The 14,992-nt window shown below is 46.3% G+C and overlaps 1 long non-coding RNA gene across 5 annotated transcripts in view; it reads left to right on the top strand.

Moving 5' to 3' along the window:
- The window catches only part of LOC120386367, a 149,491-nt gene extending 138,093 nt beyond the window's left edge, over nt 1-11,398 (top strand). For all 5 annotated transcript variants that reach the window (XR_005589685.1, XR_005589681.1, XR_005589683.1 and 2 more), the window contains one exon: nt 11,234-11,398. This is a non-coding gene — a long non-coding RNA (uncharacterized LOC120386367). The remainder of the gene's footprint in view (nt 1-11,233) is intronic.
- The last annotated feature ends 3,594 nt before the right edge of the window (nt 11,399-14,992 follow it).

Here is a 14,992-nt window from a genome sequence, read left to right as displayed (position 1 = left end):
CGGACGGACCGAGCCTCCCTCGAGCCAGGTACCCTGACGCGGACGGACCGAGCCTCCCTCGAGCCAGGTACCCTGACGCGGACGGACCGAGCCTCCCTCGAGCCAGGTACCCTGACGCGGACGGACCGAGCCTCCCTCGAGCCAGGTACCCTGACGCGGACGGACCGAGCCTCCCTCGAGCCAGGTACCCGGACGCGGACGGACCGAGCCTCCCTCGAGCCAGGTACCCGGACGCGGACGGACCGAGCCTCCCTCAAGCCAGGTACCCGGACACAGACAGACCGAGCCTCCCTCGAGCCAGGTATCCGGACGTGGACTGGCCGAGCCTGCCCCGAGCCCGGTACCCCGAGGAGCGGCCCGAGCGTCCCCTTGACCCGAGTCAGAGGAGCAGCCCGACCTAGAGAGCCCTCAGCACGACGAGAGCCCATGGTGGGACCCGCTGCAGAGCCCAGCGAGGAGCAGGTACCCATGGAGGGAGATGGAGTGTAGCCGGGGTAGCCGACCCTGTCGGCTGAGGGCACTGACGTGCCCATGTCAGTGTGTTGCGGCCAGGATCCCCACTGACTGCAGCGGATCCACGCCGCTGTTAGGGCCCCGGGCTGGGACACAGTGGAGTGGGTGGGCCTGTGTCCCCCCTGCCACCCCACTCACGGGTGGCAGACTCCCCCTCCTACCAGCGGTCAGGCAGAGAAGCCTGCACTTACCTGCTGTGGCTCAGTGCCTAACACAAGGACCTGAGCCCCGGTATTGTTGTGACTGCTCGGCTCCTGCTACAAGGACCTGAGCCTTGAACTATAGTTTATTGCCCCACCCTGGGGCTTACTGACTATTGTTGCTCAGCTCCTGAGACAAGGACCTGAGCCCCTGGGACTATTGTTTGTTGCCCCACCCTGACCTAGGGCTGGGGATTACTGACTATTGTTGCTCAGCCCCTGAGACAAGGACCTGAGCCCCTGGGACTATTGTTTGTTGCCCCACCCTGACCTAGGGCTGGGGCTTACTGACCATTGTTGCTCAGCCCCTGATGCAAGGACCTGAGCCCTGAACTGTTATTGCTACTCAGCTCCTGATGCAAGGACCTGAGCCCTGAACTGTTATTGCTACTCAGCTCCTGATACAAGGACCTGAGCCCTGAACTATTATTGTTGCTCAGCTCCTGCTGTAAGGAGCTGAGCCTAGAACTGCTGTGTTTGGTGCCCCGCCCTGATTGAGGGCCTGGGCTTAGCTTGTTAACTTTCTTGCTGCTCAGCCTGCAGTGGGATCTGAGCTCCCTGGATTCTTGTGTGCTGCCCCGCCCTGAGCTAGGGCTTGGGGCTTACTGACTTTGTAACTGCTCAGCTCCGGCTGCCAGGACCGGAGCTTAGAACTGGTTCGCTGGCCCGCCCTGAATGAGGGTCGTGGCTTATTGACTTTGTGGGTGCTCAGCCTGCGGAAAGGGTCTGAGCCTAGACCTAGTGTCTGCTGTCCCGCCCTGACTGAGGGCTGGGACTCATTGCATTAACCGTGTGCCTTCTGTTCCGCCCCTGCTTGAGGGGCAGAACCCCAAAACCTTCAGAACCCGGAGACTGATTGGGACCGTGTAGTGAGGCGGCCTGGCTCCCGACGGCCCCTGAGAGGGCACGGCCCCAACCTCGGACTATTACATACCCCCTCCAGGATCATGTACATGCCTCAGCTTCCACATCCAGTCATCTTCATTGTGTCTTCCACTGCTTGGGTCACTACAACTGCTGCCTCTGTATCTGTCATAGGCTTCCCACCTAAATCCTGTAAATCTGGGAAACACAAACCAACCCAAACCACCACCACCCACAGCAAAACAAACCCTCAACAAGCACCAAGACACTGCTAGAACACCACACACTCCCTTCAGTAGCCTGTGTGTTCCACTGCCTACCTCTCTTAGTCTTCCCCCAAACTCCCCCTGTAAACTCCCACTCAAACTCCCCTGTTTACAGCTCTGTTTGCTGGCTCCTGTGCCGCTGCAGCTGTCGATGATCAAAGACTTCAGGACCATTCGACAGGTACAGATATAGCTGCAGAAAGTAGATAAAGATCCTAAAAACCACAACAACCTTCCCTCAAACACAGGGTTTTTTTACCCTGTAAAGGGGGAAATGACAGAGACTGGATGAATCCATTTGGGATTTCACTATTACTCTTGATTTTACATGGAAGGTGCTCAAATACTATAGTGATGGGTGACATTATAATACCCTAAAATTGATGAGTGTTAACAGTGACAGCCTGTTTATAAAGCATGACACAGCAGTAAAACTTCAGTAAATACATTTACAGACTGACATTTATTGGAAAAAAATATGCAGCCCTTGTTACCCATAGAAATAAGCATTCTCTCATCATTCTGAACATTCTTCCTAATATTCCATAATGAGGCAAAGAACATCATTTTAATTGCAATACATTTACTAATAATATCCAGATTTCCTTTATAGCTTTCCTCATCCATTTTACTGTTTCACTAAATTTTATATAGCTCACCATGGATACTGCCACTTGATCTTTATACAACTTCTCTTGTATAACTTGGGTATAGGAGAAGGAGCTAGAATCAATTTGTGTAGCTCTAACCTGATAAAACTGAACAGCCTGTAAAGCTATATATCTAATTGAAAGAGTGACATGCCTGGAGCATGTTATAGGCTTGTACAAGATCTTTCTGTATAATCCATCACATCCACTCTAGTCCTTCAATTAACATTAGTGCAAGAGTATGGAAAACGTATCTGCTAGGCTTTGGAGACTGCAAAATGAGGAGCCTGTAAAATTACAAAGATCAGTTCCAGAAATGGTAGAACTCTGCACATCTTCAGTAAGAGCACCATGGACTACATATAATCTTACAGAAGAGCTTTGACTCAGAATCTTGAAGCTGTAGCAGAGGATAATTCTGCATGTGATCAAAGGGTGCAGTAGATGATCTAGAAACTTCATTGCAACATTATCTATAACTGTACAACTATATTAAAAAGAAAAGGCATTTTTTTTTAAATTTTAGGGCCAAAATCTGTGCTCTGTTTAAAAAAAAAAGCGCACAACTGCCATGTTGATGACAGTGAACTTTTGGTCAGTTAAGGACTCCCTCTCACATTGCACTGCTGTGACAAGCTGGAAAGCCCTCCAGCCTGCACTTTCACCAGCATTCATACAGGTAGGGACACACCCAGCTGCAGTTACACGTAGGATTTCCAACTGCTAGCTTCCCAGCGTGGGACCCCAGAACAGTACTGTCCTGCCCTGGTCCAGTCTGGCCAGTATATGGGTTTAACACCTGATCCACCTCTCCCTCTGTGGGAAGAGGACCATGCACACTTGTGGTAACCAAGCTAAGATTTTTCCCGAGACACCTTAGTCAAATGCACACTGGGTTGGATTAAAACATAAAATAAGTTTGATAACAAAAAGATTTCAAGTGATTATAAATAAGGCTGTGAGTTTACCACAGAGGTCATGGAAGTCACGGATTCTGTGACTTTCTGTGACCTCTGTGACTTCTGCAGCAGCCAGTATGCCTGGCCCAGGGGCCACCTGAGCAGCTCAGGGAGTCCCTGGGCCAGTCTCACTGGTCGCTGCTGGGACAGTCTCGGGCCACTACGCCCACCCACACCAGCAGCAGAGGTTTGGATATGGGACGGGGCAAGGGGTTGGGGTATGGGATGGGCTCCGGGTGGCACTTACCTTAGAGGGGCTCCCCGGAAGCATTTCCTGGCCAATGGGAGCTGCGGAGCTAGCACTCAGGGCAGAGGCAGCATGCAGAGTTGCCTGGCCACACCTCTGCCTAGGAGCTGAGTGAGAGGGATGTTGCTGATTCCGGGGAGGCGTGGAGCCAGGTAGGGAGCCTTCCAGCCCCTCCAACCTCTCCTCCCCAGGACCAACAGGGGTCCCAGGCCACGCGCTGCTGCCCGCCCCCCTGCCACCCTTGGGCTGCCCCTCCACCCAAGATTTAGTCAGGAGTATATAGTAGAAGTCGTGGATAGGTCACAGGACATGCATTTTTGTTTACTGCCTGTGATCTGTCCATGACTTTTACTAAAAATACCCATAACTAAGTGCTAGCAAACACATCAAAGCAGATTGCCTAGTAAATAAACAAAACTCCAAACGGATCTTAACATACTAGATAGGTAGGATATGAATTAGCAATTTCTCATCCTTAGTGATAAACAGGCTGGCAGATTCTTAAGGCACAAGCCTCCTTTGCTTTGCAGCTTTCATTTCCCAGGTTTTCATAAATAGTATAGAAATCTCTTTAGCCTGGGACCATCACTTCCCTCAGTTCAGTCTTTGTTCCTCAGGTGTTTCCAGGTGTGTTGTTATAGGAAGAGTGTCATTTTCCCCTTTTATATCTTCTTCCCACTTGCTGGAAAGCTCTTTTGCTGGGACCTGGGTCAAACAGTTCCCATTGTGTAGAGCTCTCTCTGAGAGGTTTCTATTGTACACAGTTCCTGGGTTAATCCTATAAGCCATGAACATTGTTTGGTCTTTTGACTGTTGTACCTGAAAGGCTGCCTGTGAGTGTTTTCAACCTCACATCATGTTTCAGTAACTTATACCTAGCCAAACTTCATCACTTTAAATACAATAGTAGTACATACAATCCTATGAGATATTAATGTCTAGCTGATCAAGACTTTTGGAATTATACCTCTCAAGGCATACTTTGTGCAAAACATATCCTAATTACATGACAATGGTGAATAAGAGGGTGCCAATGTGTCACAGCCACTATGAGATGGTTTTATTTTACTGTCTACTCCTAATGGTGTTGCATAGCAAGTTTGAAAATCACTGCACTAAACATCTTTTTGACAGACCTACCATGATAGGTAACCAATAATCCCTCTGTGGAAAGCTGCTGCCCTAACAGACCCCTCCTCCTGACTGGCTGTGGTGCTGCAGCAACTTCTGCCTCAGTTTCCCCATGCTGGCCTGTGGCCTACTCTAGTCATAAGAGCATCCTGGCTTTTGGCCAGACCATTTTGCAAAGTCCTGTCCATTCCAGGGCCACAGAATCCTTTACCAAAGTCCTGAGACTTTGTTCTTTACCAAAGAACTGTAAAACAAAACCAAACTTTCAGCCTGTCTGGGCTCAGCTGGCTGCCTCATCTGCTGCAATTTATCCCCATGCTTTGTGTCAGGCTCCTGTGCCTTCAACAACCCACTGTCCAGGGCTGGAACACTCCTCCTGCCACTTAGCGGTTCAGGGAGGCTACAGCTCTTCAGGCCCCTGTCTCCAGTCAGGCATGTAGCTCACTCCTGGAATAGTCTGTCCCCTCGGCTTCATCCTTCTCAGCTTTCTTTCAGGCCACTTAGGGGGAGGGGAAGAGCTCTTCCCTCTACCTAGGCTCACTCTCACGCAGCTCTTTTGTGGGGGTGGGGGAAGAAAGGGGGGGAGGATCCAGCTTGCCTGCAGCTGGGCTTTATCTCTAATTAGGCTCCCCAAGTGCAAGTAGGCAGGTTAACTGGTCCCTCATGCCCATATTAACCCTTCCATGACATTGTCTCATGATCAGGAGAGCAGCTGCCTTGTTGAATGCTGTAGTCCTTGGCCTCCAGGACAGCCAGCCCATACAAGCTGCTAAGAGGAAGGATGATCTCATGCCCTAGGTACTGGCCTGGGAGTCAGGAGATCTGGATTCATTCCTTGGCTCAGCCATAGACTTCCCGGGTAACCTCAAGTAAACCACATGTTATCGCTCTGCTTCAGTTCCCCATCTGAAAATGGAGATAATAGTGCCCTGCCTCAATCATTAATGACCGAGGTGTTCACATCCTAGGGTATTTGAGGTGGGGGGGGCAGGGGGGCTTTAGAAACCTAAGATCTACATTACAAATAACATCTCTGTAAAGCCTTGTGTGGGCTTCCTGAAGTGGTTGAATTCTCCTCTTGAGAAACAAGGGGAGAACACACAGAAGGACCAAGCCAGATAGTACCTTCACTTTCCTTGCAGCCATGATGATATTTATGATGGAGCAGGAACTTCTCTAAGGACATGTCTACACTTACCGGGGATCAATGCTGCGGCGATGGATGCACCGGGGGTCAATTTAGCAGGTCTAGTGAAGACCTGCTAAATTGGGGGTTCTCAAACTAGGGGTCATGGCCCCTCAGAGGATCACAAGGTTTTTACATAGGGGGGGTCATGAGCTGTCAGTCTCCATCCCAAACCCTGCTTTGCCTCCAGCATTTATAATGGTGTTAAATATATAAAAAAGTGTTTTTGATTTATAATGGGTGGGGGTCGCACTCAGAGGCTTGGTATGTGAAAGGGGTCATCAGTACAACAGTTTAAGAACCACTGTGCTAAATTAACCGCAGATTACTCTCCCGTCGACTCTGGTACTGGAATGAGAAGCGTAAGGTAAGTCGATGGGAGAGTGTCTCCAGTTGACACAGCACAGTGTAAACACTGCGGTAAGTGGATCTAAGTCAACTCCAGCTATGTTATTCGGTAGTGTAGACAAGGCCTAAGAAGTCATTCCACTGGCCAGCTCCTGTAACCAGAATCTGTCAGGACTCCAGAATCAATAAAGAGAGGTGAATATAAGGAAAACATAATTTTTGTCTCTCAAAAGGGTCAAAGGCAGATAAATTAGGTGCTTAAGACTGTGGCAAATTGTAACTTTTACATTGGTTTCCTACCTGTCTAGCTTGCAGGAAAAGAAGAGCAAATTGATAGGCAAAAAGCAAGGTGGGGATATAAAAAGTAAAACAAACAAGAAGCTGAGGGATGCAATTATTATAAGAACCAGAGTAAAATAAAAATAGGAAAAAATGCTGCAAGATATAAAAAGAACATATAATTATGGTGAAGCAGGATCACAAGGGAAAAGCTACTCTGAAAGCCAAAAATGCTTCCCTTAGTGCCAGCACATCTCTCTACTACTTTAAACTTTAGTTTTGACAAATTTTTATTCTAACCTTTACCTTTTGATGCGATAGGGGAGTATGCTGTGTCTCTGGGTTGTTTCCATAGCACTGATTGCTGTAGTAGCTAAAGAGATACTTCCACCATAGGAATATGCTTAACTTGAAGTCCTGTTGACTTTAATGGGGCTGCACACATGCTTAAGGTTAAGCATGTATTTAAATACTTTGCTGGATTAGGGCCTAAGTATGTGACATCAATGCATAGATGAAATTTGGAGTAAGTTTTTGCTATATCCATTCTTTTGAAACAAACTCAGAACATTATGGGATAATACTATGGGTCAAATCCTGTAGATCCATATCTGCTATAAATTGTCATAGCTCTTTTGACTTAAATAGGCTGAAGATCTGCCCCCTTTCTGGCAAAAAGTTCCCCTAGCTTCAGTGGGGAATCTTGCCTGAGACAAGTGTGTGTTTGAATTTCATGATCTGGCCATGTACCACATTGTTGGAGTCTGTATGCTGAATGAAAGGCAATCACAGTGTCTTACAATAAATTCTCATCTGTCAGCTAAGGAAAGGCCTGATCCAAAACTCATTGACTTTAATGGAAAGTCATTGTGATGACTTCAGTGGGCTTTGGATCATGCCCTAAAGAAACGAACTAGATAAATGGAAACCCTGAGCGAGGAAAGGGGGACAAGACCTAGGCTACGTCTACACTGGCAATTGAACGACAAAGCTTTTGTCTTTCAGAGGTGTTAAACCCCTCTCCCTCCCCGCCCCTGAAAGACACAAGTTTTGCCATGGCAAGCGCCCATGTGAACACCGCAGTGTTGGCAGGAACACTCTCCTGTTGACAACGCGAATGCTGCTTGTTGCAGGAGAGCCAACAAACAGCAGCTACGCTGCGCGACGTTTAGAGGCACGGCTGTGGCGACACAGCCATGTTGCTAAAAGCTGTGTTGTATAGAGAGAGTCCTACAAGGAGCAAAACAACAGACATCACTGTACACACGGCTCTAATCTGGTTAGCTTGGGTGCCGGTAGCAGTGCAGTCAGAGCACTGATGTGCAAACCCGCCTGGGAGTCTAATACTTACTCAGATGGGTTTACTCTAGCCCTTTGTGTTGCCATGGTTTCACGGCTATTGGTACCCAAACTAGCTAGATTAAAGCAATGTCTACATGAGCTGCAATCACCCCCATCGCCACCCCTGGTTGCCCTGGTAGACACTGATGATGATGGCATCTGTGGCAAGCCTTTGCAAATCTCTTCACTCTGCACTCATTTTATTGCACCTTGTTACACCTGAACTGAACCTCACTTCTGAAATGCATATGGGAAGATGTGAGCATAACATGGAACAATGTTAGGATGCCAATGAAACTCCGGTCATAAAATGCAAATATACCATGATGCTCTGAGTTCATTCTTGCTGCTTTCGGCTAATGAGAAGATAAATTTTTACCCTTGGTTCTTTCTGTGCAGTACCTGCTGAGTATTTCATTGGACAGGAGGGTTATTTCTGTACTTACTCGCAACAATTAAACTCAAGGTTGTTCTGTTCTTTCAGTATAAGATTAGAATAGCAAGAGCTGGGGAAATATAATGCACATTTAACGGGATGAATCTCTGGTGTAACTTGTTGAGTTACAACAAAGACAAATTTAGCTCATTGTTTACAATTACAGAAGACTGCATTGTAACAAATTGGAATCCAGGGTTTATTTTCCCGAGGGTTCCTACAGATGCAAACCTGCTTAACAAACAGTGACTTAACAATGTTATGAAAAATAGATTTATATTTACTTTTGTTTCTGGAAATTTTGCATTGCTGTCCAGAGCAGCTGGTTAATTTTAGAACCATCAAGTTCTATGAATCTGGTGTTCAAAGCAGGTTCCTATCACTGTCACTTCCTCCCCCGACTTCTTCCTATGATCTTGCCTTGTTTGTACAGCACCCAGCACTTGGTTTGATTAGAAAGGGTTATAAGCAAATAAAAGTGAAAATGCATCTAAAAGTCTAAAACTTAATCTAGCAAGATACAGGCTTTGGTCAAGATGGTTTCTAACCTATATTCAGTTTCCAGAGACTTCAATCCCCTCCCCACTTAGTTGAAGGACCCATCTTTCTCCACTTGCAAGAGCTCTGTTCCCTTGTGTCTGTCTAGTGATGCATGCCAAAGACAGCTTTTGTGTTTGCTTATGTCTTCCAAAGTTCAGTGGTTTGTTTCAAAAGGCAGGATGACCTCGTGCTGTTTTCCCCTTTTTGAGGGCTTCCCATCCCACTGCATGTAAATGAAGCTTCCATTTTTTTTGAATCCACCATATAGGAGACAGGTAGATAGCTGCCTTCTTGCCTGTCTAGGAGGGAACCTGTTTCTCCCTGTTTGGCCATAACATTTAAAACAATATCATAAAGTATCCATAGTTGGTGTTAATACATATATTTCACATTGATATTAATCGCCAATGTGTCATTTGCTTTCAGAAAACACCTCACATGATACATTCTTGTACTATAGTAATATTGTATACAAACAGTTGATTCAATTGCCTATCACTTGAGGTTCAGCTCCCGGTCTTTACAGACCAGTAAACCTTTGAAATGGATCCTTCTGAGGGTTACCCCTCAAAGTAAAGTTTATTCAAGCTGTGAGGAAGGCGACATGGAGTCTGGTGGTGAAGGAAGCTCTGTGATCTATCTTCCTCTGATGCGGTTTGCTGAAATGCAAATTGTTCTGTTTTCTGCCACCTCCTTCTCCCGCTGTTGTCTTGAAGGTCCTGTTCACTGCTTATATGCAAATTGAGGTAGATACCCATTTCTTTGTTTAGACCTGATTAACAACTCTCCTGACACACCTGGTTGTTGCACATTTTAGTCATAATTCCAGCATATATTCATAACTCTTAGTGCACATCATGTACATATCTCATGCAAGAATATTAACGATCTGTTAATTTGTTTCAGATGATGCCTCACAAGGCAGGTTTTGTACAAAGATTATTACAATCGAGTGTAGGCTATGAATACAGGGGTTCTCAGTGCCGCAAGGGCTTAGCACACACCCCTGTCATCAGCATCTCCCCTTGGCTAGCTCAGGCAACTCCTCGCGTAGCATGCTGACTGTGTGGATGCGTTCTAAGATGCCTATTACTACCCATTCGTATTTAGGTTCCTAAGTCGGCATTGTGGATCGAAGTGTTGGTCCTATGATTTCCTAGGTGCCGTGATGCTGAATGTTGCAAAGCCTAAATCGCTGTGGATCTGGGCCTCATTGCATATGAAGGTGCTATGTATGGGAGTGACTATGCAGAAGCAGGGGGCTGGAACAATTTGCATAGTGGGGGTGCTAAGAGCCATTGAACCAAACTGTCAACCCTGGATATGATGGAAACCACTTCAAGCCAGGGGGTGCAGCAGCACTCCTAGTTCCAGTACCTATGCACAGAAGTTTCTCTTCTCCTCATGCATAGAATCAACACCATAACACCAGCAGGTACTGTGCTGTTGGGATGGACAGAACATGGCAGGCTTTACTCACTTTAAGTAGCACCCCACTCTGGCCTTGATCCTGCATGGCACTTGCAACTCCAACTGACTTCATTTGGGATGATGATGGTTAGTGCTTGGCATCTTATGGGATGTAGTCCCCTGCCAATAGTCCCCTTAACTTAAATAAGACCACTTCAGAGTATCACCTTACTTCAGCATGAGTAAAGCTGTAGTCATATGGCACTAGGTTTTTGAGTTTTGCCAGCCTATTCCCAAGCACTCTGCCTGCTGAGTTATGCTCATGTCTGTTATTTCCAGTGATTAACCAACCCCCTTAATATGCAACTTATGCAAGCAGTGATAAGGGGTTTTAGAGGTATTGACTAGCTGAAACGTAGAAAGTAGAACTAGGCTTCCAGCAGTGAGCAGGTCTTTAAAAATATTGCAGAATAATTCTTCTGCAACCTTCTCGGTTTGTACAAGCAAAACTGAGACTATTGTACCACTCACTTGTCGCAACTGTCCTATTATGAACATTCTGATCACTCCCATGAAAACCACACTGCTGTATATCTTAAAGGGACAATAATATTAATACTATATGTTTATTTTAAAAGACTTTACAAGAAGAACTGTATTTTCATTTTTAATTAGCCATTTTTGTTGCAGAAAGCTGTAAAACACCAGGAGCCTGGCATCTCTTCGATACAACCATAAAATATGCAGCAATGCCTGAATCAAACTGTATAATCTAACTTTTTATATCCCTGTGCGGTATCTACATTTAAATTAGCAATGGGCCGACAGCTAATTTGCTTCTCTCCTTATTTTTGTTTTGTTAGGTCAATGATGGGAGAATGAATGCTTCCGTGAATCATTTGCTGTCTCTTTGGGATGTAACATTGGGCATGGATACCCAAGTCCATCCAATAGTCATTCTAGGGTTTTATGCCTGGAGGCTGGCATACGTACCTGGAGAAGGACTATGCATAGAAATATACTATGTGGAAAGGCAAGTACTCTTTTAAATATAGCTGCTTTTACGTGTATTTCTCATACTATAATACTTTGCATTTTCCCAGTGGTTTTTATAGGAAACTATCCAAGAACTTTACAGGTGTTGAATATTGAAGCCATGTAACATCGGTGGGAGACAATAGGAATGATCGCCCCCATTTTTACAGATATGTAAAAATATGCAGAGGGTTTTAGTGACTTCAGTGGGAGCTGCTAGGTTGTCAGCACTTCTGAAAACCAGCCCAGTCCCAGTGGCGACTGGGCCTCTGTTAGCCACCTTAGCTAGGACAACTATCATCTAGTCCAGTGGTTCTCAAACTATTGTACTGGTGACCCCTTTCACACAGCAAGGCTCTGAGTGCAACCCTCCCTTGTATATAAAAACACTTTTAAATATATTTAACACCAATATAAATGCTGGATGCTAAGCGGGGTTTGGGGTGGAGGCTGACAGCTCACAACCCCCCCACACCCCTGTAAGAACCTCCTGACCCCCTGAGGGATTCCAACCCCCAGTTTGAGAACCCATGGTCTAGTCTGACCTGTTACCACACAATGTGACTTGCACCCATGTTCCTACCAGTCTCAAACCCCATAAAGCAGATGGAATTGTACAAATGTCCAAGCTGCACCCATGGTCCAATCATACAACAAAACACAGTAGGAGATCAAAGTAAAACAACAGCGTTATGTTACAGTGTGGGGGTAACCACAAAGATGGGAGAATGGCTACAGCTGCAGGAAGCAGTAGGCAAGGCAGAAAAGGGAATGCTTTTGTCCAGCACCCGTTTCTTTCTATGGGTGTCACTGCATTCCTTCATCAGCCAATTGTTGTCAGCATCGGGACTGGCTGATGTGGCTGTGGCAGGTTCCCTAGCCTTTCCCGCCTTCTAGCTGTGCCAAGGGGGTTGCCTCATATCGAGAGAAAAGGGTAACAGTAGACAACAAACAGACCACAAAACATCTGAGGCAGAGGTATGCTGGTGTCACAAATCTGGTCAGGCTCCCCTGGCTGAAAGCCCACTAGATTGCTGTGAGGAGGCCCAGTTGCTGCATCCCCAGGTGTGTTAAGCCTGTGAAGTTTGAACAGAGCTCAGGTTCTGTCCCTGTCCTGGGGCCCCTAGGCATGTGCTCAAGGTGCAGATTGTTTGTCTAGCACCCCAGCCTCAGAGCTGTGACCATGTGTTCCCCTGCCCAGCCCCGGCACCAGTGCTGACTTCTCCCTGAATCACATCCTCTCCCAGAATCCCACTGAAAGTGTAAGCCTTCTGGTTTACCTCTTCAAGGGGCTGCAGGGTAGGTGTAGCATAGAACACACAGACACTTGGCACAGGAAGTCTAACACATTATTGCTCTTTCCTTAATCACATGAGAAATACACCGCTCTATCCATAAACCCTACACGCATTTCCTCACTACTCCAGGGCATTCTTAGGACAGAGCCACGTTCCTTTGGGCCCATCCAGACTCGTCCTAATCCACGGTGTGGTTTGTGTGCTGAAACATGGAGCCACCTTTCACTTGGTCAGCTTGTTTCCTCCAACCTTGGCCAGTCCACGCAAACTTCCTGTGTGTCTCACCTCAAGCTTCCCTGTGTCACTCCGTGAGAAGGTTTATAGATCCCTGCACTAACACCTTGTCTGCTTTGTAACTTTTCATTCTCCAAACTCTGGGTAAGAGACAACTGTTCTTTACGGGCAGGAGCCGCCTCTTGATCCAAGCTGTTTCTACTTCAATCGGCAGTCGCTGAGTGCTTATGACCCACTATTCTCCCTGATCTGGCAGCTCATGGTGGATGCACATACGGAGGGGCATTCATGGTACAGCGAATTTCATAACCGCACTTTCATAATATCAATGTATAAATTGTACAGACAGATCCCTCAGCACAGCAGACCATCCGGCTACATCACAAAAAATGACTTTCTGGGTTTGGTTTTAACTTTAATCAACATGTTAAAAATGTCTACGGTTATAAAAAGGATCTGATGATTATCTACCAAAAGCAGGTGTGCAGTTGAGCTAATACTTACGCATCAATGGTGCCTTGTAAGGCAGGTGGCTCAGTCTTTTAACTTTGGCTGCCCCGGGAAGCTGCACTCCTTGCAATTTGTTCTCTATTATTTAAACTTTTTTTAACCGTTAATTATTAAATCCTGACCTGTGCAGGTCGGCTAGTACCTGCACCATGAAAAGCTCTATCAGACAATCCCAGGTACCCAACCAGGGAAGCTCCCTCTTAGATCATTTGTTCCGCCTCTCAATAGGGGATGTTACAGCTTCCTCCATTCACAATGTTCCACTTGTAGACTGCAGTTTATGTAATCTCTCACAGAGTTGCAGATGGGAAAATAAGCGCATATAATGTTCTGAAAGCTGGATCTCTTCCTACAGGCTCATATAATATCATCCTTGTTCACTCAAGGAAACAGCTGAGTCAAGAATCAATGACATTCCATCTGCCTGCAAAAATGTATTACCCATTAGTGGGTATCTTCCTCACTAGCCATGGATGTATGAAGGAAATAAACACAGAGAAGATGCACCTGCACATTATCCAACTCATTTCCAGTTTCCCATGAGCCAACCAATAAATCAGCACAAAAGCTGGTAGGATAGCTCGCTTCACAGTGGAGCGTGGGCACCAAAGCGAAGGAGCAAAGAAAATGGATTTTTTTTAAAGGGAAAAACCTGGGGTGGATTTTTGTGACGATATTTCAACTGGCTCCCTCTGTCTCTGTTGCACAGTATTCTGCCTCCAGAGCCCTTGGGCTGTCTCTGAGCACACTGTAATCTATGTGAATTGCACATTTTGGTGGACACATGTGGTTCTCTCTTCTTGCCACTCTGCTGGAACCTGCCAAAAAAGAAATCCACAAACCTGCTAGGGATTCAGAGCGCTATGATAGACAAGAGAAGCAACAGCAATGTAACAAGACCTTTTTTCTTTATCTCTGGATTGCGCAGTGTGGGTGTGCAGGAGGGGGGAAATGGACAAATGATGTGTCAGAAGATTGCACTGATTTGGGCATTAAAGCTTTCTCATGACGTGACTAAGAAGGGCAGGGGATTCATGTTTATGCATCTAGGCAAACTGAGCTCCCCCTCTGAGTGATTGCAGACTAGCATCCCCTGCTACTGCAGCAAACTTGTTTATGTCACACTAAAGAGAAAAAGTGGACCCAGCACTTCTAGTTCATGGTAGGGAGCGAGGAGATTTGATGCAGAATGAGTGTGAATAGCAGAATTAATCCCATTGCTGCAGTTTCCCCTACGCTAATATTTGATGCAGACAGAACAAAATCCTGTTTTGTTTCATTTTAGCGATTCAGCAGAAACACTTTCTATTGCCACTTTCCGCACAGGGGTTCTGTGTCTGGTGTTCTACTTGACCAAACTCCAAACCTTAAAGTACAGCTCACTTTAAACTAGTGAATTTCAAATGGTTTTACCTTGAAACCCCAGCTGTGACATAGATTTGTGCTCAGACACCACAGTGCCAGACCTAGGCAATAACCTGAATACAAGAAATAAGAACTATGAACACCTCGTGAGACCAATGTTCTATCTCTCGGGTGAGAGTC

Source organism: Mauremys reevesii, linkage group 18, assembly GCF_016161935.1.
Source record: "Mauremys reevesii isolate NIE-2019 linkage group 18, ASM1616193v1, whole genome shotgun sequence".
Classification (NCBI taxonomy): Eukaryota; Metazoa; Chordata; order Testudines; family Geoemydidae; genus Mauremys; species Mauremys reevesii.
Note: the sequence above shows the minus strand (reverse complement) of the source record. Positions and strands in the feature narration are given on the sequence as shown.